The 27,649-nt window shown below is 27.4% G+C and overlaps 1 long non-coding RNA gene across 2 annotated transcripts in view; it reads left to right on the plus strand.

Moving 5' to 3' along the window:
- The window catches only part of LOC103308354, a 140,591-nt gene that overhangs the window by 54,069 nt on the left and 58,873 nt on the right, over positions 1-27,649 (plus strand). The window lies entirely within an intron of this gene.

Here is a 27,649-nt window from a genome sequence, read left to right on the forward strand (position 1 = left end):
CTCACTTAAAACGGAATTAATCGTAAAAAATACAACCAACGTACGAACACAGATAATATTCTTACCATCAAGTTTCATAATAAGTCAATTCACTCTAACGTTTAAACTAATGAGGCTACGAGTGTTCTGCTGAGCGTACATTTGCCATGTTCCGCACTGGTAAGACGGAGACAAGTGTTACGTCCTCTTAGAAACAAATATAAATACCTTTATCGGTGTTCGGTCTGATTGCGGAACGTAGTATGGTCAACTCGGTTTTATGTTACCGTCATCCGTTATAAAAAAAATTGTCAATAATTGACAAACGTATAAAATTGTCGTGCTATAGGTATCGTCATGGACACTTCCAGTTAGAGACTGCAGTAATATGTACTGGACTAAAATGGAATGTGCTTACAATTCGACAATAACCCAATGTCATTATTATTAATTTAAAATTATGATTTATAAACGTAATTCCAATAACTTTTTTTCAAATAACGATGAATGTTGTGAACGAATCGAAGAAATAAAACAATCCAAAATCGCGTTATCCACGGCTGGAAATAAAAATGTACGAAAGATTATAGGAACATTTGTAAGTAGCTATGATATTCTTGCTATTAGCAGTAAAGATAGCAGTGGCGTCATTTCAGTTTTTGAGAGGGGGGGGGCAAAATTTTTGACCGGCCCAAAATAAAACCGAGAAAAAAACCGCTCGCTAACAATATTATACACTACATCACATTACAATGGCATTTTTATCTCAATACAAATAGCATAATTCTTACATAATTGTATACTTACTAGTTAGTATCAAAGGTTACTATCATTAGCATATAAGTACCTTATTTTATTGAGAGATAACAATAACTAAATAATTAATACATATGTAGAGGGGTACTTAAATATGTTACCTATTAGTTACTATATGAAGGCCCAAAACTAGCCCATACCCCTCCCGACAGCGACCCGCTAATGACAAGGGGGAGGGGGAAATGCCCACCTTACCACACCCCCCCACCCCCCAAATGACGCCACTGAAAGATATTCTTATTAAAATCATAACCAATGCGACAGATGGTGAGCGTTATTACTTAGAATGTTTATTACGTACAAAATGAAGAGTAGTGTTTGATATCATTCATTCTACACAATATACAGAAATCGGTATGCCGAGACTCGAGATGTCTGAACTTAAATTAAAATACTCGAGTGTGACAAAGGACATAATAATGGTTTCAAAAAAAAAAAAAAAAAAAATTGAATGTAATAAAGAATATTTAAGATAGTGATATAATATTCTAAATAATAATTATTATATTATATTATTTGATTTTTAATTTGTTTATCAACTTTTTTCATTAGGAATTGTTATCAATATTACTATGGTTATTGACGGTTAATTCCTTACTAAACCAGACATTATCGTTATTGACTAGTCATTGTGTCAACATTGACTAAATGTCATCTTTTCCGGTAACATATATATATATATATATCATATAAAGTTTCATAGACTATTAATATGATATAAAATATATTGCTGACTGTCTCCGCTTGGAATCGTTTTCGTATATTAAAATTTAACACATCCATTACAATTTACAGCTGCAGCAGTGGTCTCAAACTTAATTAACCAACGGGCCATATTAAATTCGCGGGCAAGACACATTTTTGTTTTACTCGTCTTAGAATACTAAGTGCAAAATAAACTAAGACAAAATGTATTTATCTCCTATCGATTATAATTATTATAATGTACCTAACCTGCAGTATGCGTCACAACGATTTTTTTGTTTAATAATTATTCATTTTTATTTAAAAAATGTTTAAAGTAATGAATGTTTTATTGAGGGCCACATTTTTGACACCACTGCAGTGACCCACTCCACACGATACTATTACTGCACCCACTTACTCACGTTTTGTTTTTATGTTGCATGTCCGTCGCCGCACCTTTTAGAGCAATAAAAATACTTCAGTCTTCCACTTCGATATAATATTTTCTGGCAGGAAAACGAATCTAGCTGGGGTCAAAATTAAAAAAATATCCAATACTTTTTATAACAATCGGCAAAACCAAAACGATTTACGTGAATCGACCGCTGAAGTTTTCGACAAAATCGATTTTGTTGTTGTAATTCACTACGAATAACTACACCGCGGGTACTTGCAATTTTTACCAAATGTTTACGTAAGACTGAATATTTAACAAAAGGCACCCTCGTAAAAAAGTTTTTTTCGGAACCCAAAAATATAAATAATATAATATAAGCATACATTTTTTATTCGTTGACATTTGAAGTTACAGTTTTGACGATGCGTATTTAAACGAAAAACAACGATTTTAGTTATTTTGTTTGAAAATATTTCAGAATATTTAAATTGATATTGCTATGGTGGCTTATACCACGAACCTATTCACACCGCACTATAGTATTTCCAAAAAAGAATCAAACTACCCAAAAATAAATATGTTACTATAACTATTAAATTATAATTTCAAAAAACTTCATATGCGTTTAAACATTTTATTTCATCCTGTACGACAACATATTGTTATCATCTTAGCAGTTTATAGATATGCGTTGTACATAATATATGGAACTCATTATCTAGTCGGGTATAGCTGATAAACGTCGAGAAACCATGCTGGCCATTTAGTTAAAAAATGTTTAGAATTAATCATCAAATTATATTCAAAAGGACAGTGTCATGCTAAGTGCTGCCAGTGGGCGGCTTCTTATTCAATTTTTCACGTCCTGTATTCTCTCAACACATAAGCTTATTGTACATATAGCGTGTATAGATTGTTTATTTCTAATGAAAAAAGAAGAAAAAAACGGACAGTGTAGTGCATTATTTAATAGTGTTTGGCGCAATTAAAAGTCCAATAAAATAGTCTATGTACGAGGGCTTCAAAATGTTGTAACGGAAAATAATGGAAAAAATAAACGAAATCCATAAACGATAAGCGAAAATAATTTAATATCATTAAGAGGACGTCACACCCGCATGCGTTGTCTCCGCCGCACAAATGTACAACATGGCGAAAACTGTTTTGTGCGAGACAACTTTTATCTTTCTGCGTCTGTAGTAGTGGCTCCAAAATTGCCGAACATATAGCTGGCTAGAAAATTATCTATGCAACAGCGTGCCTATATTTTAGACAACACAAATACAATAAAAGTTTTTTGCTTCTAAACATTTTTTTTTTTTGTTTTATTTTTTATTTGCTTATAAAAAAAAAAAACGATTGTATAGTGCTCTTAAAAAAAAAAACACGCTGTTGTACAGATAAAATTCTCCTTTACGTGCTGTGAAAATTTGTTAGTTCTGCAACAAATATTGTGCGAGAAGAGTTGACCCACGCAAAACCGTTTTTGCTCTGTTGTACATTTGTGAGACGGAGACGACACATGCGGGTGTGACGTCCTCTTAAACATAATATTATAATATCATTAATCATAATTATTAATGATTGAAAACAAACAATAAGCGCGCAACATAAAACGATCGCAAATAAAGTTATTCGAAATAACGTTAGCGCTTTTTGTTACGTTGAACTTGACATAAACTATTGTTTTGAAATCTTCTATGGTCTATATAAGTATGAATCTTATAAGTTATAACTATGAAAGTATGAACAATTCAAAGTTGGCAAGCCCATGTAATTTATATTTTTGAAATACTTTATCCCCGTTTGATTCATAAATATTGAATTTAATAGAATATTAGTTTTTTTCTGTAATTCAAATTTTAATAAGATACAAAACTGCAAGGACGCGGTTTGGTGTACCTATACTACCTGCCCAAATAATACTTACATTATAAATACTTACGTGTTAAATATTTATATAAAATCAACATTATTATGCCATTTCAAGTTGTGTTATTGTTATAAATATTATTTTTAATAAAATCTATTATTTCGTCTTTCATTCATGCCATAATATTTAAACAATATATTCGACACCTAGACTAACACTAACTTGCCAGTTATAGCTATAACCTACTAAAAATAACATATTCTGGACAAAAATGTCTACGAATTTGATAGTTCTTACGTCAAAGTGTGGTTAATTACCTATATATACCAAAAACAACAATACAGTTTATATACAAAACAAATTAAACAGAAAACAAAAAAATTAAATTACGTTTTAAAATATAAAAAACGATAAACGGAAAAACTCAAATAAACATTAAAATTGTATAACCTTTAAATATCCGAAAACGTAAAAACCATATATTTTTTTCAAGTTTATGCCTTGCCATGTATTATAATAATTGATAATAATAATATAATAAATTTGATGTTTTGGAAAAAAATCTAATCAACCTGTCTCGGTGATACTATATAGGTGATCCATTTATAAGTTTCCATGTTATCGGTAAAGTGTATAATATTGGTATTTTATAAAATGACTGAGAATTCTATATAATACCTTGGAATTCGTAAGTACATAGTTATTGGTTAGGTATTATAATATTAATAGTTATTATACATTAAAGGTGTCTAGAAAGTCACTGTAATGGATGCGTTGAATATGAATTCAATGGTGTATAAAATCGATGTATACGAAAAACGATTCTGAGCGAAGACTGTCTGTCAGCTTATAATATTGCTAAGTATATTTTATGATATTATTATCCACGCACCACATTTCGTTAAAAAGACCGAAAAGTGAAAAGACTACCTATAGTTATACGACTATGGCGACGAAACAATGATCGCATTATCTCTAGACAGTCGACGCTCCATTAAATTTATCGATATTAGAGATTACTAATATGGACTTATTAATATATTATTAGACGAAGGAACCGCATTGTCGAATACCGATATCGAAAAGATGAATTTAATATACGTTGTTTTTTATTATTTTTTTTATTCAATTTACCGACATGAATATCCAATAAACGATGCACTTATAAGATAACATAACAAGGTATTTTAATAATATAATGAAATGAACGGTAATAATAATAATAATAATAACAGAAGCAATACGTTTTGACATTTCGACCAACCGAAAGTAAACGTTAAGAAATCGTACAGAATAGTTAAACAAAACAAAATTAAGTGAGAATGTCATATAAAATATAAGCCTAACAATTATAAATATTTAACATCAGCTCTTTATTTTGCTAAGTGCTAAGTCAATCCATGATTGATAATAGGTACAACATATTAATATAGACATATTATAGTTATTTTAATAGACTTTTAAAGATAAAAATGCTGTTAGAAATAAATAAGTCATTATAATCGAAGAGGTTTTCTACGTTCGTGTTTGGAATTTGATATTATAACGCTTATAATATGTAATGTAAGCAATTTTACGGATTGCCGGCTGTACTCGGTATTCCTATAGGTATTTTACAAGATACCAATATTATATACATTTCCGCTAATTACTTCGAAAAGTTATGACTTTTTGAAAATATTCGTTTTATGTCATTTCAAAACAACATTTCTGAAGACAATATATATTTTTTACTTTTTAAGTTTTTTACTTTATCGAAAGACAACATACCTACATTTTGACTTTCACGTTCCGAAGCAGAATATTATTCGGAGTATTTCAATCTATAAAAATCAAACTTCGGACAAGTATTTCATTACAGTTATAACTCACATATAAATATTTAAAGTTAAGATTATCGGAGTAGTGGACAATATTTTGGCGAGGTACCTCTGTATTACTCTACTCGGCTCATCTAAACTTTAAACCGGAATTTATAGATTGAAATACTCCAAATAATACTGTCGTTCAAAAACGTAAAAAACTTAAAAAATTATATCGATAAAAAATATAATTTTTTTCATAAATATATTGGAATTAGTGATGGGCAACTATTATATTGTTTAACTATTATAACTTATATATCATGTATTTAGGAAGTCATCAGTTAAGTTTATGAAAAGCCAAAAGTAACTAGTTAAGTTAAACGGTTAAAACAAAATTAACTTTTTAATTTAAATTTAATTTTTTAACTCGTTAATGCCAGACCTTGCTATTTGGAATGACGTCGAATCATATGTAAAAAAAATATTTTCAAAAAAGTCGAATCTTTTTGCAAAATAACGAGTGAAGACGTTTAAACGGAGCACCCTGTACAATATAAATATTACTACTTTAATGGCGTTATCAAAAACAACATATTTTCGTGACATTTATATATTTTATACTTGTAATATATATATATATATATATATAGGCCGTCAGACCGACTGCGCTCGGTATCGTTTATCGTATAATGTGCAATGATTTATCATTATTGGATTTAAATTTAACACATCCATTACTGCAGTGACCTACTCAATGCGTCGATGTGTATTTTACTCGATACATATTATTATTATTATTATTATATTATAGTACAGCAGAGGTGTTATAGGTTATACCCAACTATACTTGGCCGCTTATTATTTTTGCAATATTATTATAGCAGCTATCTGCCACAGGTATCGGAGTACATTATAATGTTTTAACCTTGTATTCAAGTTATTTCAGGTTTACAAAATAACAATTGTACATTCGTACCTATACGCCTCATACTTGGATATATCTAGCCGCCGAAACAAATACTGAAAATAACGACACGTTTTCATAAATATTAAAATTATTTTCGTGGCCCAGGCACTGCTGCTGTTGCAGAACGCGGTCAAAAAGTTTTCGAAAAGTACGTCTCAAAAATTAGTCGACGAGTTGAATGCCCCTGCAGTGATAAAAGCGGGGTACCTACAACACGAGTAGTGTCCCAACTGAGTTTTACACAATTTGTGTGCTGATAAACTCAAATCGATTTTATTTGCAATGCGATTTTTACATTAAAATTAGAAGTAGGTACTGTGTCAGTCTGTATTATTATTTAAAAACGACACACGAAAAATATTTATTTCTTGTAAAAAATTAATTGCGTACAAGAACAGACGAATTTCACGATTTGAATTTATAAAAAATGTACCATTTAAATTAAAGTTGAATAATGTTTAGGTACCTAATACTCGATATTAAAAATAATTAGAGTAGTTATTTTTACGTTTTATTTATAATAATGTTAGATGAAACAACATTGATCATTGCGTTAGGTAACTTAGGTTAGGTTAACGCTTTTTTATGAAAACAATATGACAATTTTTTTTACGAACATAATTTATTCTCTTTTTTCAATGCGATTTTTGTGTAGGTACAAACATGGTTGGCATTGGTTAGGTATTTTACATTTTGTCTGTATATATTTAACCCAAGATGGTTTATCCGAAGTTAGTAGATCCAACAACTACTGGATCGTTTTCGATAAAAAGTTATACTTATAGATTCCTTGCGACTTGGAGAGTGTAGCTCTAGTTTATAGATAAAGAAGTGAAGCTCTATAAATTTACATGGTTATTTACGTAAATTTTACAGAGATGATTTTTATCCAGTAATTTTTTTTACCGTTCATAAAATCTTAATTTAAAATTCTTAATGTTTTTACTAGTGTTATAAGTTAACGTTAAAGTTATGTGTTTCTAGATAAAAATATATAGATACAAGCTATCTGTACAGCCGAAAAGGAATCATATTTGTTTACTGTTCGATAGGCCAATAGGTACGCCAGACTATTTAAAAAATATAGATTTTAATATGAACGGAAATGTGGGTATTTTTCACATGTATTCAAAAAAAAAAAAAAATTATAATATTTTCATAACTTTCATACCACACATAAACTAGATTTATGAAAACACAAAATAAAACGTTATATTATGCAAATTCGCAAAAAATAGCACCAAAACTTGAAAAGTGACACTAAAAACCCAAAATACTTCAAATATGCAAAAAATAGCATTTTAAAATTTCATATTTGGAGTCCCTGGTGCATAGAACAAATGTATAGCTTACTCTGCTATTTTTATCTGTATCCCATAATAATTGGCAAATGCTATAAAATCCGAGCCCTGGTTATAACCTTAAATTATTTACGATAATATTATTGGATGATATTACTATCTAAGTACTGCGAAATACATAAATAAATACACTCGTAGTGTAATCGGTACACAGAAGCACGTCATGTTAATTAATAATTACATATTAAGAAAAAAATACACATCTGTAAACACTGTTTTTGTAACGGAGTAAGAACATACCTATTATAAATTAGTTATTAGTTAATAAAATTATTTTTCCTGTGAACAACATGTGGTCAGGAGTCGGGATTTGAGGAATTCGCCAATTTACCGAATTGTACGTAAATGTATAGGTATACATTTTACCGGTATAATCCTGCACATCTCTATTTATAGCTTATTTCATCAACCCCTATTATATATAGCTAAAGAGCAGCTCAAACATGGTTTTTTCAATAATTTATGCGATGTTACCGTTGGTTAGGTAGATTACTATTACAGTTAGTGGATATAATAATAATATGGTACATACATTTAACCCATCTTTTGTATGGAAAATGCCTGGTGGGGACATATTTAATATAATTACTGCTATAATAGATAAAATGTCTGAATTTGTTACACCTATATTATATTAGGTAAGTACTGTAAAATACACGTGTGGTTATAGTCATTATTGTGTTACTTTGGTATACCTATGGGTACCCAAGTTAAAATGAGTACTGTCGTACGCAAAATTGTAATTTGTTTAAATTTGTCATTATGTAGGTACATTAGTAGTTCATTGTTTATAATTAGGTTAATAATTATTAATCAGGTAGGTACATTAGCTAAACTTTATAAGTTTTATTTTTGGGATTATTACGTTGTATAATATTCGTTTTAAGTGTTAAATGTTCACATTAGAAATTCAAGATGGCTATAATAATATTTATTGTTGTACATATTGTATTATGTCATAGGCCATTTGAGAATTTAGTATTTTTGCAAAGAGGTAGGTAGACCATCACTGTTTTTTTTTAAAAATTTTTCTCCCGTTTAGTCAGTTAGCTATTAGAATTATTGAACATTTTGGATATTACAAATCGATAATAATCGGTAAGAAATATAATTATTATTATTATTATTATTTTTTTTAACTAGTTAAAAATTAGTCAGTAGGTACATAACTATTTCGTTAAGTTTCTCACAGAAAAAGTAATATTATGACTGTTTAATTATTATATTAAATAAATGAATAGTATTATTATTAACTAAATTATTGTGACAGGAAATTAAAGAATATTTACTATTCTAATTTTTATCGTATTGAATTTATCGCATTTAAAGCAAATGAGTAGTTTATCTAAAATAAATACAATGATTTAGCCATTTTAATCTAATAATGTTATTGCAGTTTGTGTATTTATCATACAAAGAGAGCTCTATTTCGTGACGCTTTACATAAACATTTTCGTAATCCTGCAGTCCTCCAAAATATGTTGATACTGTCTGCCGTTTTTCTCGATATCTCCTGATTCAATTATATTATTATGTACATTCGTGAGTAATCAATTAGAATCGTCTGCAAAAAATCAAAATTTTCCTAATGTCCTAATTATACCGTTCATCATTTCAGCAATATCTAAGGCTTATCAAGCGCGTGTAGACGATTCACTCATTTTTGACCTTTCAATGTTTGTTATAATATTATGTTTATTCTATGACACTTTGTACAAATACCACCCATACGCGGTTTAACGGTTACCACAAAACCTGATAATTATTATTGGTTGAATAGTGAAATAAAAACGTGTAATAAAATGACTATAATATATAATATTTTATTGAGTAGTTTTTTGTTTAATCATGATACCAGCTATAGCATATAATGAGTTTTCTAACGTAAATTATCGTGTAGTTTACACTGTGATTAATCTATGAAAAAAGTAAATAATATTTTAACGACTATTTGTTTAAAAAGTGTAGTTGTTTAAACCTATGACGTATACTTGTATTCAGTGGTAATGTACAATTTTTAAATGTGAAAAAGTCAACAACGGACTATTATTTTTTATTATCGTTTTTATTTATCGATTTAAAAATATAGTTTTTGTTTAATGTTTTTGTTTAACGTTATTAAAAACGTTGTTTTTCTATATCATTGCTAGATAAAGTTTTTAATAGTCTTAAAAAAAAAAAAAAAACTATTTTAATATGTAGGTACTAAAAGTTAAAATTAATTATTCTTGATATTTAAATTTGTATGAAAATTAAAAATTAAAGTTAATTCAAATTTTACAAGTATTTAAAATTTCATAAGTAAAGCCAAGCATTAGTTCTAGAGTAAAAAATAAAAATAAACCTCAACTCAGAAGTTTAACATACAGTTATTGTATTATAAAATACTTTTAAAAGCAAAAAGTTGCTATTTCGCGTTGACCTTTACTTAACAATTGATTATCCGGATTACCAATTTTTCGATAACAGAGTTATTATTTTTTTTTTTACTTTATTTCTCTATTTGGGTATAATTAATTTAATTTCCATTTTTTTTCAATATTTCTTCGGTATTTGGTGTCGTTTTACAGTTTTTTTCGTTTAGAAACGTTTTCCATCCCTGGAAAAAGTGTCAACATTTACGAGTACATGCATTACAGTATTTTAAATCAATAAATGACTTATTTAAGTGTTTTATGTATCTATAAAATATATAATTTACTCATAAAAACATCAAACTTCTCCAAAAACCTAAACTATACCGTGCTCTTAGTAATGAGCCTAAAGGTTAGACGTCTTTTTTGAAAAGATAAAAAAAAAATTGAAATTGGAGACATAATATTTCCAATGGGCGTTTCAATGTAATATTATAATTGGTACGCTCTTGAAAAAATTATTAAATTATTAAATAGCATAGTACGGCATAAAATATTTAAAAAGTAAATTTAACAATATACATACGTCGGTTCCACGAAGTTTTGCATGCAATCAGACTTGATAGTGAATTATTAATATTTGCCACAGTAGTAGGTAGGTGAGGTATGCGTAGACGGTTTATTAATTTTTCAAATTGATTTTTAACCTTTCAATGTTGGTGGTATAGTATATGCTTATTCTATGATACTTTGCACAAATACCACACATACGGTTACGATAAAACCTGATGATTATCGGTCGATAGTGAAATAAAAATTTTCTTCTGAAAATACTTATGTAAAACGGCATTAAGACTCTTATTATTATAATGCTCGGTTTTAATCATGGTACCTACATCAAATATTGAATGCTCTAACGTAAATTATTGTGTAGTATAAATAATGAATGCTCTATGAAAAATGTAAATAATATTTTATCGACTGTTTGTTTAAAAACTGGGTTTGCTCATATTTATATTTATACATGCATTCCGCTCTAATATGAAATTTGAAAATGACAACCATTCTACAACGATAAACGGTCCAACCCATTTTACTGGTCTATTTTTCATCTATATATTTATTCTACAAATATATTATTTCCTAATCATTTTCTGGGTACAATATCAAATACATTATTCACTCAGAGAAACGTCAAACTTCTCCAAAAATCCAAACTACACCGTCCTCTTAGCAACAAGCCTAAAAGTTAGACGTCATTGTTGAAAAAATAAAAAAATTGAAATTATTGGACACATAATATTTTCAATGGGCGTTCCGATGTAATATAATAATTTGTTATGCTCTTGACAAAATGATTAAATTATTAAATAGCATAGTACGACATAAAGTATTTAAAAAGTAAATTTAACAATATACATAGGTTCGACGAATTTTGGCGTGCAATCAGACTTGATAGTGAATTATTAATATTTGCCACAGTAGTATAGGTTGGTGAGGTATGCGTAGACGGTTTATTAATTTTTCAAATTGATTTTTAACCTTTCAATGTTTGTGGTATAGTGTGCTTATTCTATGTATACTTTGCACAAATACCACACATACGGTTACGATCAAACTGATGATTATCGGTCGATAGTGAAATAAAAATTTTCATCTGAAAATACGTATGTAAAACGGCATCAGACTCTTATTATTATAATGCTCGGTTTTAATCATGGTACGTACATCAAATATTGAATGCTCTAACGTAAATTATTGTGTAGTATAAATAATGAATGCTCTATGAAAAATGTAAATAATATTTTATCGAATGTTTGTTTAAAAACTGCGTTTGTTCATATTTATATTTATACATGCATTCCGATCTAATATGAAATTTGAAAATGACAACCATTCTACAACGATAAACGGTCCAACTCATTTTACTGGTCTATTTTTCATCTATATATTTATTCTACAAATATATTATTTCCTAATCATTTTCTGTGTACAATATCAAATAGATTATTCACTCAGAGAAACGTCTAATTTCTCCAAAAATCCAAACTATACCGTCCTCTTAGCAACAAGCCTAAAATTCGGACGTCTTTTTTGAAAATATAAATATTTTAATTTGGACACATATTTTCAATGGGCAGCTCTATAATTTTAGGTATAGTTTGTACGCCCTTCACATAATTATTGAACTCTTAAACGGCCTGCGACATCATTCGAGTGTTAATATAATACGTATATCATGAGCAGTGTCGCAACTAAGATTTTTAAGGCCCCGGACACAATCAATTTATGGGGCTCTGATCGGAAAGGACTAAGGCTTACGTATCTAATATTTTTTCATAGGCCCATAACTAATAAGTAATAACCCATGACTTATGTGTCATAAGTTATATTGTTAAAGGTAATCACTGTAATTTTTTTATGATTTTTCAGTTATCGTAGAGTAAAATCACCTACTACAAAAATTATTGATGGTAATATTTTTGAGGGTTTGACATATCGCGTGTCTAGATTCGGAAAACATTGCGAAATGCATCGAAATCCCAACGTCACTCATTACTTATATGAACATGTAATATAAAATATCACAAAATTAATATTTCAAAAAATTAAAATCAAAACAGTTTTTTTAATAAATGATTTTTGCAAGTGATTTGCAAATTTTAAATTACAGAACAATTAATTAAAATTAGTGCTGGAAGATTAAGTATTAACTGAAAACCTACGTACAATTCATAAATATAGTTTTTACATTCCCTGCCGATATGAAGGAAAACATGTCACAAATAATACTTTATCACTAATCGGATAGTGAAACAAAACATTTAAAAAGGAAAATTTATGTTATCTAGGTATAATATTATAGCATTAAGCTTATAAATTATAATATATAATGCATGTGCAATCCGGAGAGCCCGCTCTGGTAATATAGTAACCAATAATAACCAATATGCACGATTTAATATCAACATCAACAGAGTTTGTTAAGATAAAATAATACTATAATCAAGCATAGTGTTTTTACAGTTTTTAGTATTATTTATTTGATTTAAATTTAAATAAGCCAATTTATTATTGAAGTAACAGAAGATGCATATTTTGAAAAATGTACTGATGGTAAACTAAAATCGTCAAACAATAAGAAAATTCCATTTTTAAACTTTTTTTACCTAATAACTCGACTGTATCAAAATATTCATTAAATAATATAACATTTGATTTAATAGGCATATACATTGACCCAATAATAATAATAGTAATATTAGACATTTTTATCATTACAAAATAATAGTTCGATATTATTAATTACAATTTCGATAAGCTTAGAATAAATATTATTACGAATAGCGATAAGTACACCACTGCCACCTCTAGATAATGAGCTTGATTCATTTGTTCTGCCATGTCTAAAAACGTTATGATTATAAAAACCTAATTGTGTTGACATAACGTTTTCTCTTAACCAAGTTTCTGTAAATATAAATATATATCGTATATTGGGCATGGAGCTTGAGTTTTTAAACACGACAGCTTATTATTTAAACTACTTTTTGTGTCTGTGTACGCGATAAGTAATTCAAACAATACTTCGATTTTCCACTTCAGTACCTATAGTTCGTGTCATGTTCTTTTTTCTTATATATGTAATTTAAATTTTATTTTTTGGGTCAAAATGGGTGAAAATGGCTCCTGATAAACTGTTACAACAGCAGTTGAAAAATATTTAAAATACAAACGCACAATTTGTTTTTATGCGAATTTAAAGTTCGAATAATGGCAAAATATAACAAATTTAAAAATGATTTTGTAGTTAAAAATGTATAAAATGTTCAACTTTTATATCTAAGGATTGAACATTTAAAACGAGGTTCCACACAAATAGGTTAGGTATTCTGTAACCGAAAAATCTAAAAAAAAAAATAGTTATTTAATAGTTATTTTATGTTAACCTAGCCTAAGCAAAAATAACGATTTTAGTTTGTTTTTTTTGTAATTGCATAATATTAATTCAATTTATCAGCTACCGTTTTAATAATAAGTAATAACAATGCAAATATAATATAAAATATCTTAGGCTGACAAACCGTCTCCGCTCAGAATTGTTTTTCGTATACAATGATATTATATCATTGAATTAAAATTTAATACGATACATTACAGTGAGCCACTTGTAACCTACTGTACAACAGAGCGACATTCACTTAGCCACCTTTTTAAAATTGATTTTTAACTTTCCGATGTTTGTCATAACTCATAATATATTTATTCTATGATACTCTGTTCAAATACCACCCGTAGGTATATTGGTTATCTTACCTAAATATTCCACAGGAATTTTGTTCAAAAATAACTTATGATACCCATAAATGATATTGACATAGTTTGTTAACATCTGAAAACAATTAAAACACTATCTATATCAGAAATAATATTAAAAAAATATGCATGAAACCTGATAATATTATTGGTTAAATAGTGAAATAAAAACGTGTAGTAAATTTAATATAAAAACTCATTTTTTTTCATCAATAATGCAGCTATTTAAAATCTGAATTTTGAATTTACAAGTATACTTAGATACTTCTACCAATTTTCAAGATGTTTTTGTACTAGGTACTTAAATAGGTACATATTTCCTTTTTATCCAATTAAAAGATCCCTTTCCTAACGTAAATTATTTAACAGGTCTATTTTCTGAAAATGTTGACGCGTCAAAGCAAACAAACCTTAGTACAAACATTTTAATAACTATAAGGGACTAATATTAGACGTTACAGAATCAAAATTCGTAAGAGTGGTTTCTTAGTTATTAAAAAGTTTGTACTAAGGATAATAGTCGTTAAAAATGGCTTTACAAAAATATAAAATACTTTATTATAGTCGGGCCATTTTTATAAATGTTTTCTATCGACAGATTAATATTAATGTCTATACAACTTTCAAATCACCATATCTTATAAACCCATTACCATTACCATGGACCTTTTATAGTTTTATCCTGAGAACACAAAGTTAAATAGCTTAAAAACTACTCGTCTTAATTTTGATTTGACGTCGACATTTTCAGAAAATTTAACCACTGAGTAATTTACAGTTGAAATTGTGGCTTCTCATTTGAAAAACAAAAGTTTGTATCCCCACCGGACACTACTCAAATAGTACAACAAATCTTAAGAATTTGAAATGATTGTACCTATTCAAGTAAATTTAAAAATTCCAAAAATTAGATTTTATATACCTAACTGTATCTATTATTGAAAACAAGTATGCTTGGTGAATCACTCTGTATATTATATTGACATGAGGTTACTGTAAACGTCTGAAAACAACTAAACACTCTATTTCGAGAAAAAATTTAAAAAATACGCGTAAAACTTGACAATTTTATTGATTGTTTAGTGAAATATAAAAACGTGTTATGAATTATACACTTGAAAACGGCATTACGACTTGACTTATTAAAATGCAGTTTTTGGTTTGATCGTGATAGGTACTTATAGTGAATAATTATCAAGTGTTCTAGCGTGAATTGTGTAGTTTAAACAATAATTATTACTTTACGAAAAATGTAAATAATGTTTTACACACTATTTGTTTTAAGGACTGTGTTTATTCATATCCATATTTATAGCTGCATTCTGCAGTTCTGTAAAATTTGAAAACGTGAAAAGTCCTACAACAATGAACTGTCCAAACCCATTTAGACGGGTCTATTTTTTTTTTTATCCATCGACTGTACAAAAATATTAATTGATTCTGTGAATAGCATAATTTTTAGCACAGTATAAAATTTATAAATTACTGATAGAAACGCCAAACTTCTCCAAAAAACCTAACTACCTATAAACCGTCCCCTCAGCAACAAAAATCTTAAAGTTGGCCAGTTTTAAAAAAAAAAATACATAATGAAAAGTTATTCACTTAGTCGTTTGACACAGTTACTGATTACTGTAAACATCTCAAAACAACTAAACAATATAGGTATGTAAATAACAAAATAAAAAAATATGAATAAACCCTGATAATATTATTTGTTGAATATCGAAATAAAAAGGTGTTATAAACCGGCGTACCTACGTATACATGCGTTAAAACGGCATTACGACTTGACTTGTAATAATTTATAATGCAGTTTTCGATTTAATCACGGTACCTACCTACCTACTTCGAGTAAATTATTGAGTGTTTTTAACATGAATTGAATATAGGTAGTTTAAATAATTATTACTCAATGAAAAATTATGTAAATAATATTTTACCGTTTGTTTAAATTTATAGGTACTTACACTCCGCAGTAATGTGAAATTTGAAAATGTGAAATAGCGTCAAAATGTACGCGTACATAATACTGTTATAAAGGTATATAATATGATGCTTCACCAAGCATGATCACCTCCTTTGTTTTTCGTCAATAACGCAGTTATTGAAAATCTGATTTTTCAATTCACAAATATATGTCCAAAGGCAATATTTGTAAAATATTATAATTTTTTTTTGCCCTATATGAAGATACAAAGTTCCTTTTTTCCAATGAAAAGCCCCGTTTTCTACTGTACATTATTTAACAGATAATGTTTCTGAAAATGTTTGACGCATCAAAATCAAACTTGGGGTATTTAACTTTGTGCACTAAGGATAATAGGTCCATGTGGGTTTGGGCAAAATTGGATCTATTATGACCCTAGTAAGTAATTATTAATTAATATTAATCGATTGTATTTTAATATTTCGTAAAAATGGTCCAAGTATAATAAATACTAGTTCGACATTTCCAATATTAACATAATATTCTATTTAATATATTTTTTGAAACCATTTCTTAGAACTGTTATAATTATTATCCTTGGTTTAAACATTTTAATAAATCTGACTGATCGTCCTGCTTTTGAATTAGGTTCATAAACTGTTCTCTTATATGAACAAAAGGAATTCGTATCGTCACCGGACACCATAGTTAAGTGTAGATATAAGTATGTAGAACGACAACTCTGAAACATTTAAAAATAATATTATGGTCTTGAAGTAAAAAAATAAAAAATGTAAAAATTCAAAAGCCATAATTCGAATATGATTAAATGCTTGCATGTGAATCGCTCTGTATATTAGTATAATGCACCTTCTAAATTATTTGCTCATTGCTGTATTCGATGTCCGTATATTATACGTCGTATTGATTACGGTCGCTTCCGCTTTCTTGTTAATTGTTAGAATATTGTTGTTCACGACTTGTTAATATTATGGAATATTCTACTTAATACGAACTTATCAACACTTGCAAAATAATATGACGTGCAGAATAGTATAATAATATCATAAACTATCCGTTTGCATCGTGCAGACGTATCCCTGTCTTGCATCTATTATGCTCTGCTCATAATATTATAAGCAAACGTTTTTGAACCACTGAGTAAATTAAATAAAAAAAAAAAAAACCGTTAAAAAATAACCATTAAGGTTTAAAAAACGATATCACAGCCGGTATAAGTCAAGTAAAATAAAAGATTTAACTAAAAAACCGGTAGACCACGTCGTAGCTGGTATTGTATTTGGACATTTCTTACATTATTTTCCGATTTCCTAAAAATGTATTTATTCTGCATTATTCCAGAAGTTGAGCTATATTTTGTGAATCGACGATCGTTGTATACCATACAAATTATTTAATTATAATATTATACAGTTGTGATTTTGAAAAAAATGATTTTAACATTTTAACGAGGTACAATATTTTAAAAGAGATATACCTACCAAAATTTAAAATAGGTAATGTATTGTTTGAATACCTAATTATAACACAGAATTTAAAAAGGTTGTTTTTTCACTTTTAAATTTAAATAAAATACCATGAACAATATCAATATACTTACAACATTTAAATAAGTTAAAAATCTATATATTGCAGGTAAGTGTATATATATATATATAGTGTAAAGGTGCTATCGGAATCCGGTGAAACATTTATCGAGATGTGAGTTATACAGTGGTATACAATTATATCATGCGAGGTTACACATGGTTCAATGATATACAATTATTATTACTATTTTATACAGGTTGAATAATAATAATAATAAAAAAAAACCTGATTAGTGAGAGTTGCTCTGCTGTACAGTAGGTTACAAGTGGGTTACTGTGGAATTGATTGTATCAAATTTGAATTCAATGATATCATACCATTGTATACGAAAAACGATTCTGAGCGGAGACGGTTTGTCAGTCTGAATATTTTTTATTGTTATTATTAATTATTATAGCCCGTAATAGTTGAATTAATATTATAAATTACAAAAAAAAATAACTAAAAATCTTTATTTTTATTTTCATTCATTTTTATGGTGATAAACGAATAGTTAGAAATTAAAATCTCGATTTTAGCGGTCTTTCGTCATTTGTCGGTGGTTTTTCACGTGGCATCAAATAACTATTGAGAAAATCGAAAAATGACCTCTTTAAAGTACCATTTTGATCCAATTTTCTAATATATAAGATACTATATGTTGAAATCAAAGCACGCCTTCTGGTAGAAATGTTGTTTACAGGATAAATAAAATAATAAAATAAACACCATTGTGAAACAATAAGTTAATAGTTATTAAAACAAAATACTTATTCGTTGATATTAATAAACTTTTAAAAAATTAATTTGATATTTAAGAATATAAATTTACTACGAATTGTAACTGTGCATAATTTAAAAATAAAATTATTTATAGTCATCTAGTCGCTATAGGTTTACGTCAGTATAGGTAAATCGGGAGCACGATTTTAAGATTTAAATATTGATTTACGCTAAAATAATTGATCGTTGTTGGTATATTACGTGGATTTTAAAATATCTTTTGACATTATTAAGTTATATTTTTCAAATTTTTCTAATAATATACAATTTATAGTCTTAGACCTGCGTTCGAATTCCGATAACTTAAGGTACTGCAGGGTTCCATACGCTGTATATACCTATGTCATGGTATGAATATACGGTATAATATTTAATACCGGTACGATACCGAATAATTATAAAAAAAAAAAAAAAACACTATACCGTATTTTAATTATTTCTCTAATATTACATTTCCAATGCGGTTTAAATGCAACATTATTTTGCAGGTGTTTTAATTTAATTTTATTGACATATTTTTTTTAACGAAAACACTGCAACCGTACTCGTCACTAAAATCAGTATTTAATCACATAACATTAACATTGTAAGATTTCGAATTGAGTATATATTACATCGAATTAGTGAAATCTCTTTGAATCAAAGAAATAATAACCATTATAATATGTAACAAATATGATACTATTATATAGCTAAAATTCTAATAGTAGTAGGTACCTGTTATCTATTAAATTTTTCCAAAATCAATTTTTTCTTTCTAATTTTAGATTTTGATCGGAGCGACGAATGTATTGATTTTACAATGATGTGAATTTAATTCAACTTACTGGCTACCGTATTCATAATAACATAATAACTAAGTATAATCTTAGTAAGTAAATCTCTTGACTCACTTGTAACCTACTGTACAGCAGAACGTTACCCACTTACCTGCTTTTTTATCATTTATATTTGTATACACTAGCCATACCTACAGGCTCAATTTAAAGATTAGTCGCTCAAAAATGTTTTGAACTTTATTAGAGGAATTAGTTCGGCGTAATAAGACTCGTTTCGAAAATATTTTATGTTTCTGAAAATATTTTTTTTCACATAATGTAGGTTAAAGCTCGAAGTCATTACTGAACATAATTTTTGATACTACATTTTTTATTAATTATTTTTAACTTTACAAATTTTAAGTTTCTTACATTTTTGAATGACAACAAATACATGCGTATTTTAATTTCATGCAGAATATTTTTCCCGAGAATTTCGAACGAGTAGTAAATTAATTAAATGGGTATTTAAAATGTTGATGAACGGAGCATGGTTTTTGCAAAAAGATCGTAATGCTCCGAAAAATGTTCTTCTTAGGTTGATGAATTAAAAAATACATGTTGAAATTCAAAACAGAAAAAAACGCAAGAAATAATATATTTTTTTATTATTATTTTGTAAGATTAAATATTTTACTAAATTTCTTGTACCGTTATTATTTCTGAAGTTTTTTATTTTTTAATGACAGCATAGGTATAATATTATATTTAAATTCATATTCCTGAGCAGAATATTTTTCAGAATAGGTACTTTGATGCACAAAAAAGTTTATGAGAAAAAAATCATCATTACAGAAAGACAATGGGCATTAGGTAGGCAAAAACAATTATGTATATTAAATTACAATTTATGCATTTTTAAGTACTAAAAAAAACATAGATGAAATAATTAAGATATGGTAATTGTATGTAAATAATATACTAGGTACAGAAATTGAAAAAGATATCCAACTGTTTAAGTTGTAAGTTGTACTTACCAAAGTACATATTAGTTAGCAATTGTCTTTGATAAAAATATTAAATTGCAATTTATGCAAACGTCGCAGGCCGTTTCTCAACAACGTCAATTAGTCCTATTGTTATTACTTATCATGTAGGTACCTGTTACAATAGTTATTTATTTTTAGTTATACCTAGTTGTAAGTGCGAGCAAAAAAAATACATCGAAAATATTAAATCGATAATAATGCTGAAATCATTCGAAACGGTCGTTCTTTGCGTACCTACCCACCATACAATAAATGCATATCATCATAATACGATATAAACAGCTATAGTGTAGACGATTAGTGGTTTTCAATCTTTTTTTACGACGACACGCCAATATTTAGATCCATAAAAATGGCAGCACACCTAAAATAATTAATGGATTTTGTACCTATATAATAATATGTAAATGAAGGATGAGACTATCCTCGCAATTGTTTTTCTTAACTGTGGTTTTTACCATCACGTCGGTTATAATAATGTAATACATAAATTATACGTTGGCGACACACCTGTTGAGAACCACTGGTAAGTAAAGATATTGAATAATATAGGAATAAACTATGTTTGATTATTAATGGAATTTTTATTAATTGGATTTAGTGAATAAATCGGATTTGTTTAAACGATAAATTTGTACAATAATTATACAGTTCAGTACCTATACAACCTATCATTTTTAGATGGTAATAATATTATTTTATTTAAAATGTCGTTAAGTGACATAGAAAAAGCATTGCAATTGATTTATATGATAAGTACGAAAAATACTTAAATAAAATAGAAAGTTTCGAAGAATAATATAATTGTTTGTTTTGAAATGTACACTAAGACACAGGAACTCATTTAAAATTTTATTTACCTAAACAATCAATTTGGAAGACTAATTAACTTTTGGAAATCCTAATATTTTTGTGGTATATAAAATATTTTTATTTTGCCTGTGGTTAACTACAGCTTCTTTTGAAAGAAATCTTAGCAAATCAAAACTAATGGAATCTTACCTAAGATCGTCATTAAATCAAGTTAGACTTAACCATTAATTGTCAATCATTTCAAAAGAAAATAACATCGTCAGAAGTTTAGACTACGATAATATAACAAACGATTTTTCTACTAAAAAATCTAGAAAGATTAACAATTCAATGAGGTAACGAGTTATTTTATTAGGCATTAAGTATAGTGCGTATTATAATATGTATACTCTCATGGGGTGGCTCCAGAGACATGGCTGGGGGGGGGGGGCTTAATCATAATTTTCAGAACATTTTTGATATTATAATATATGATTTTAACAGAATACAATTTTGTAGAAATACAGACTTAAGAGGGGCCGTGATTCTAAAATTTTTTTTTTTTTATTGACGAATCAATTTTTTTCCTTGTTAAAAGGAAGTGTTTAAGTAATTAAACATTAATTGTATAAATTAAACCATTAGTACAATGTAAACATATTTTAGTTATACTATAATATAAGATAGTTAAGTCGGTGGTAAAAATTATGAATGAATTAAATATTAAAATTTAACGAATTTCGTATTCTGTGTCTGATAAAAGGGCGCCGATTTCATAATTTCCCAGGATTAAAAAAATGTTAGACTCGGCACTGATTGTAGGTACCTACTTATAACTCGAGTATTATTATAATATGGACTATAACAGCAGTATATACAGAGTGTAACAGGAAGGCCTGACAGATGAAATAACTTTTGTTCACATCAGTAGAAAAATTTTTTTTCACATATAATTTATAATCACTTGCGCGTATAAATAAATATTTTTATTTTTTAAAACTGTAAATAAAAAAATTTAAATTTGGTTTAAATCAGTTTGGAAAATTCAAAATAGCCTATTTTTGAACTTGATTATAAGAAAAATTTTGATTGTAAACACATTTATAGGTAGTTTATGTTTTAGAATTTTTTTTAAAATATCAGCATTTTTTTGATTAAATTAATTTGGAACGTAATAACTTTTTTCAAAATATTATTCTTGGGAATTCGTTGACACGAGTATGCTTAATACTTAAATTATTTATTTATCATATAATTTTAACAATTTTTGTTACATGTTTAAGGAGCATAATTTATTTTCTCAGGTCTTACATATTGTACAGCTGTATAATGTGTAATAATGTTAATGTTAAATACTTGGTGTCATTCGAATGTAAAAACGAATACATTTTAAAAGTATTCAAAAAGCTTTAAAAGTAAATTTTTGTACATTAAAATGTTTTTACGTTTGTCTCAAATGTGTAAAAAAAATAATTAATAAATATTTAAATTAAATACCTAATTTAATAAACACAATATTCTTTAATATTGGTTCAAGAAATTCAGATATCCCCTACTCACCTATATTTTATTGTCGAGTTGAACTTCAGCAAGGTATATAGATATGGAATTTGGGTATTGTGTCATCTGCATGTTTAATGAAATCGTAAAAATTCTTAGAAGCGTTATAAAATACTATTTTAAGATGCATTTTTAAAATTATTGTATACAAAACAAAAATTTCGTATGATAATATAAAAATCGTTGAAATACGATGGTAAAAAAAAGGATTTAGTATTCTGGAATAAATTACAAAATAAATGTATTTCGAAAGTATTTAAATACTCGTGTTTGAGTACTTAACAAGATTGCGGCGTATAATTTATAGGTACTATATAGGCTTTTGAATTTGAAATATTGCACTTAACATTATTCACTTGAAATTTTTCAATGGAAATATTTCAATAAAATTATAAAAATGTATTTTTTTCTTCTTTTAACTGTGTTCGATTATATAGATAATAATAAATAATATATTGATTACACACAAGTCACATTGATAATTAATGACGTATCAGGCATCAATCAATTTTTACGAATTAATATAATGTATTAATGATTATAAATTGAGTACCTATGTAACTGTATAACCGTATAAGTATAAAATATGGTTTATTGGTATTAATTGTGTTATAATTTATAAATCGTATTATCAGAAAAACTAAAATCTTAGGTGATTAAAAATCAACAATCTTATACAATAAAGTAGTACAGTTATATACTGATATAACATATATTATTATAATATGATACTTATAACTTATTTATAGATTTATAAACTTATAAAGTTATAACATTTTGCACTACTATAATTTATAAATTATAATATTGTAAAAAAAATTATATAGTAGACAATAATCATGAAACAATTTACAATATAAAGTACGTATCTACCTAAACTAATAAGTAAAAAAAATAAAAACATCAAACACTTTTTACAAGAGTTTTAACAAATATGTTGTGGTGTTGAGTTATAGCTTATGAGTTGGTAACTTGAGAGTTAAAAGGGTATGTTTAAATTAGTTAAATTATAGATATTTTGTTAAACAAATTGTACATTATATATGTTACATATTTTCTTTGTACATACGACATACCAACTTTTAAAAATGATCACTTGCAAGTCGATGACTTTACATTTATTTAGATATAATAAACTTTTTTTTTTCTAGTTACGAAATATTTTAAGAAAAACAATTTCACGAAATTCAAAAAAACCCTAATAATGTATACCTATTACAATATACATTTTTTTTTCTTAAAATATTTCGTTACTATGAAAAAAAAAGTTTTGTATATTATCTAAATAAACGTTAAGTCATCGACTTGCAAGAGAACATTTATAAAGTTGGTATATCGTATGAAACAAAGAAAATACATAACATATTTAGGTACTTAATATATAATGTAGAACTGTTTAACAGATCTAAACATACCCTTTTGACTCTCAAGTTACTCAACACCATAACATATTTATTAAAACTCTTTTAAAAAAGTGTTTGATGTTTTACATTTTTTTAGTCATAAATTTATATACACATTTGTATAATTTAATATACACACATTAATGAAAATTAATACGGAACCTAAAATTATTGGGAACGACGTAAAAAACGGGACAAAAAGCGTCTTGAAAAAAGTTCGCCAGAACAATTGCAGGACACAAATCTATACAAGATAAAGGACAATCCTGTATAAAACAGGACGTGTGGTCACCCTGTATTGTGTATACCGAGTGTATATTATATAATATTATTATTATTCGAAGGATTCAAAAACAAAAACACTCGTTTAAAATAGTATAATATAAAACAGTGTTTGAAATCGACTTCTGAAATAATAATTATTGTAGTGGAACGTTTTACTATTCTGCTGAAAATGTAGCCGAATCATCAATAACATATTATTATTATTATTATTATTATTACGCTGTAGCTGATATTATATTTTAACGGTCGCGAGAATAAACCGCATAGGCATAATGTGCGTGCGATATATATATATATATATATTATAAAAGTAATAAAAACAGTTTGAGTGGCCTGTTTTGTTGGTCAATGACGACTCACATAGTGAGGTCATGTATGTTACATGCACGTGGGGACTAAAAAACGGATTACGATAAAACATATAAAATATTAAGCAACTGCGACGCTTGCCGCGTGGTCCTTTGTTATACATTTTTCTGAAATATTATATCGCGCGTTATATGTATAGGTATTATTGTCCGCGGAACCGCCAAAAATTAAAAAGGTCCGACTGCTTTTTTTTTTTTTTATAAATTAAATTTATTGCCTTAACCTCACACAATCAAATTAAAACTAAAAATAATATATTTATGTACCTAATATATGAATTTATAGTTAGTTTTTTTTTTTTGTTGTTGTTGTTTTGTAATGACTGGCGACTGTATAGGTAGTGTGTTTTATGCTAATAGTCATTGTTTCACGATATTTGTATAGGTTCTTAAGTACCTACCTATACCGATCTATAAAAAACCACAGACGGTCGGCAAAGAATCATATAATATATAATATTATTGTGTATTTACGTGATACCACCACCTAGAGGTATACCGTCTTCTTATCTATATTAAAAAGCAAACAAACAGAGCTGTCTGTACACATTATTGTAATAGCTCTTCACGAAATCACAACATATTTACACACATGTATTCACGTGTACCTATACCTATCTACCGATATAATAAAGCGGTATAGGTACTTGTGCACTTACCGCAATATTATAATAATATATTGTTATAAAACAACACACGCTTTGTATTGATATTTAGGTACTTATAATCTCTATGAACGAAAATAAGTTCTGATTAAAATATACAAACGTTAATGATGAAAAATACGACCACGAATAATTATTGAATTAAATATGTTAAATGGGCGATGTTATACTTATCGGCAGTCTCGCAGTGCCTCTACCTAGCTCGTTTGAATTGATTTTTCTTTTATCTGACCATGCCTACTGCTCTCAGCCACAACATAGCGTATTTTAGACGTTCGAATATTGTAGACGATTATTATAGACTCAAAGTGCAACGCTCTATAGAAACGCGTATGTGCTACCTAGATGTAGGAAGGTAGGTAGGTATGTGTACCACATTATTAGTGCCTGATAAATACTGAAATTAAGTAGGTTAAATGAAAATGCGTTTCGTCGAAAGTCGGGCCATAATAGTTGCAGAGGTCGATGCCTTTTAATTCCAAGTGCGATTATGCTCGATACCTACTGAAAAGTTACTCACAAAGTAAAAAAAAAAAAACGGGCAAGTTGGTACTGCTCTGCTCTGCATTAGTTGGTGTCGGGTGTGTCACGTAAATTAAATTTTAAATACCTACCTATACATAATAAATTTAGCATTTACGTTGATAAGAATTTAAAAAAAAAAAAAACAAAAACAAAATTATAAAAAAACGCTACCATCCATATACTTAAATTTTAATTTAATGACATAAAATCATTACACTGGAACGAAAACGATTCTGATGGGAGACTGTCGATCAGCCTAAGTATATTTTATGATAATAATATTATCGCCATTAAAGTAATTTATTTATTTTGCTATTACATAGACATTTCGTTTAATAATACAGTAGATTCAATTAGTTTTTGCCAAAAAAATCTAATTTTAAAATGTCAATGTGTGTACAATGTAATAACATACTTTAAAAGTATTAATTAACCACGAATCATGTTAAAATGATGATTGATAAATTACAACTAAATAACTAAAATCGTTATTCTTCGTTTGAATATATTATGATCTCGTCAGAATTTGAACTTAAAATGGGTATCTGTAAAAAAAAAAACTCTGTTTATACATTTTTCAGGTTTTTTGATTACAATATGATCTACTTATGAGGATTTAAATTTTCAACCCTTCGCTATAAATATTGAACATTTTATACATTTTTAACTACAAAATAATTTGAAATTGTCGAGATTTTGATGAATATTGTTAAAATTTGAACTTTAAATGCTTATAAATCAAAATCGTGCATAATATTATGTATCTTTTATAGTTTTGAATTCCTATTGTAATAACATATGATGAACCTTGTACAACAATTTTAAGCTTTTTTTTTTACCAAACGAGAAAAATTATATTGAAACTTATACAAAATAAAACTAAAAAAATGTATTATATATATAAAATTATAAAAAATAATATTTGGCGAGCTTTTCAAGTATCTACCGTTATTCATTTTCGAATTACAATCAAATAATAAAACCGTTATAATAATATGAGAAATCAGGCATATATTCAAATCGTAAAAATTTGAACTTCAAACGCTCATAAAAATTAATTTGACTCTCCAGTAAACTGTTTTGTTGTTATTGTCAATGGTAGAAAAACTTGCAATGAATCTTGAATACATTTTCAAGTCTTAGATATAAAAAGAAAATTTTTTCTTCAGACGCTAATAAAAGAAATCAATCACACTGCTCAGAAACGAAAAAAAAAAGTTACCATTTGAAAACATTATTTTGAAATGACACAGTTGCGCTTATAATATTATTAGCTATATATTTATATACTGTTATAGAATAATTTTAAAATTCTATACCCGCCTCGGTGATTCGTAAAAATAATTAATATTTAAATATTTAAATTATTAATATGCAATATTATA

Source organism: Acyrthosiphon pisum, chromosome X (assembly GCF_005508785.2).
Source record: "Acyrthosiphon pisum isolate AL4f chromosome X, pea_aphid_22Mar2018_4r6ur, whole genome shotgun sequence".
Taxonomy (NCBI): Eukaryota; Metazoa; Arthropoda; class Insecta; order Hemiptera; family Aphididae; genus Acyrthosiphon; species Acyrthosiphon pisum.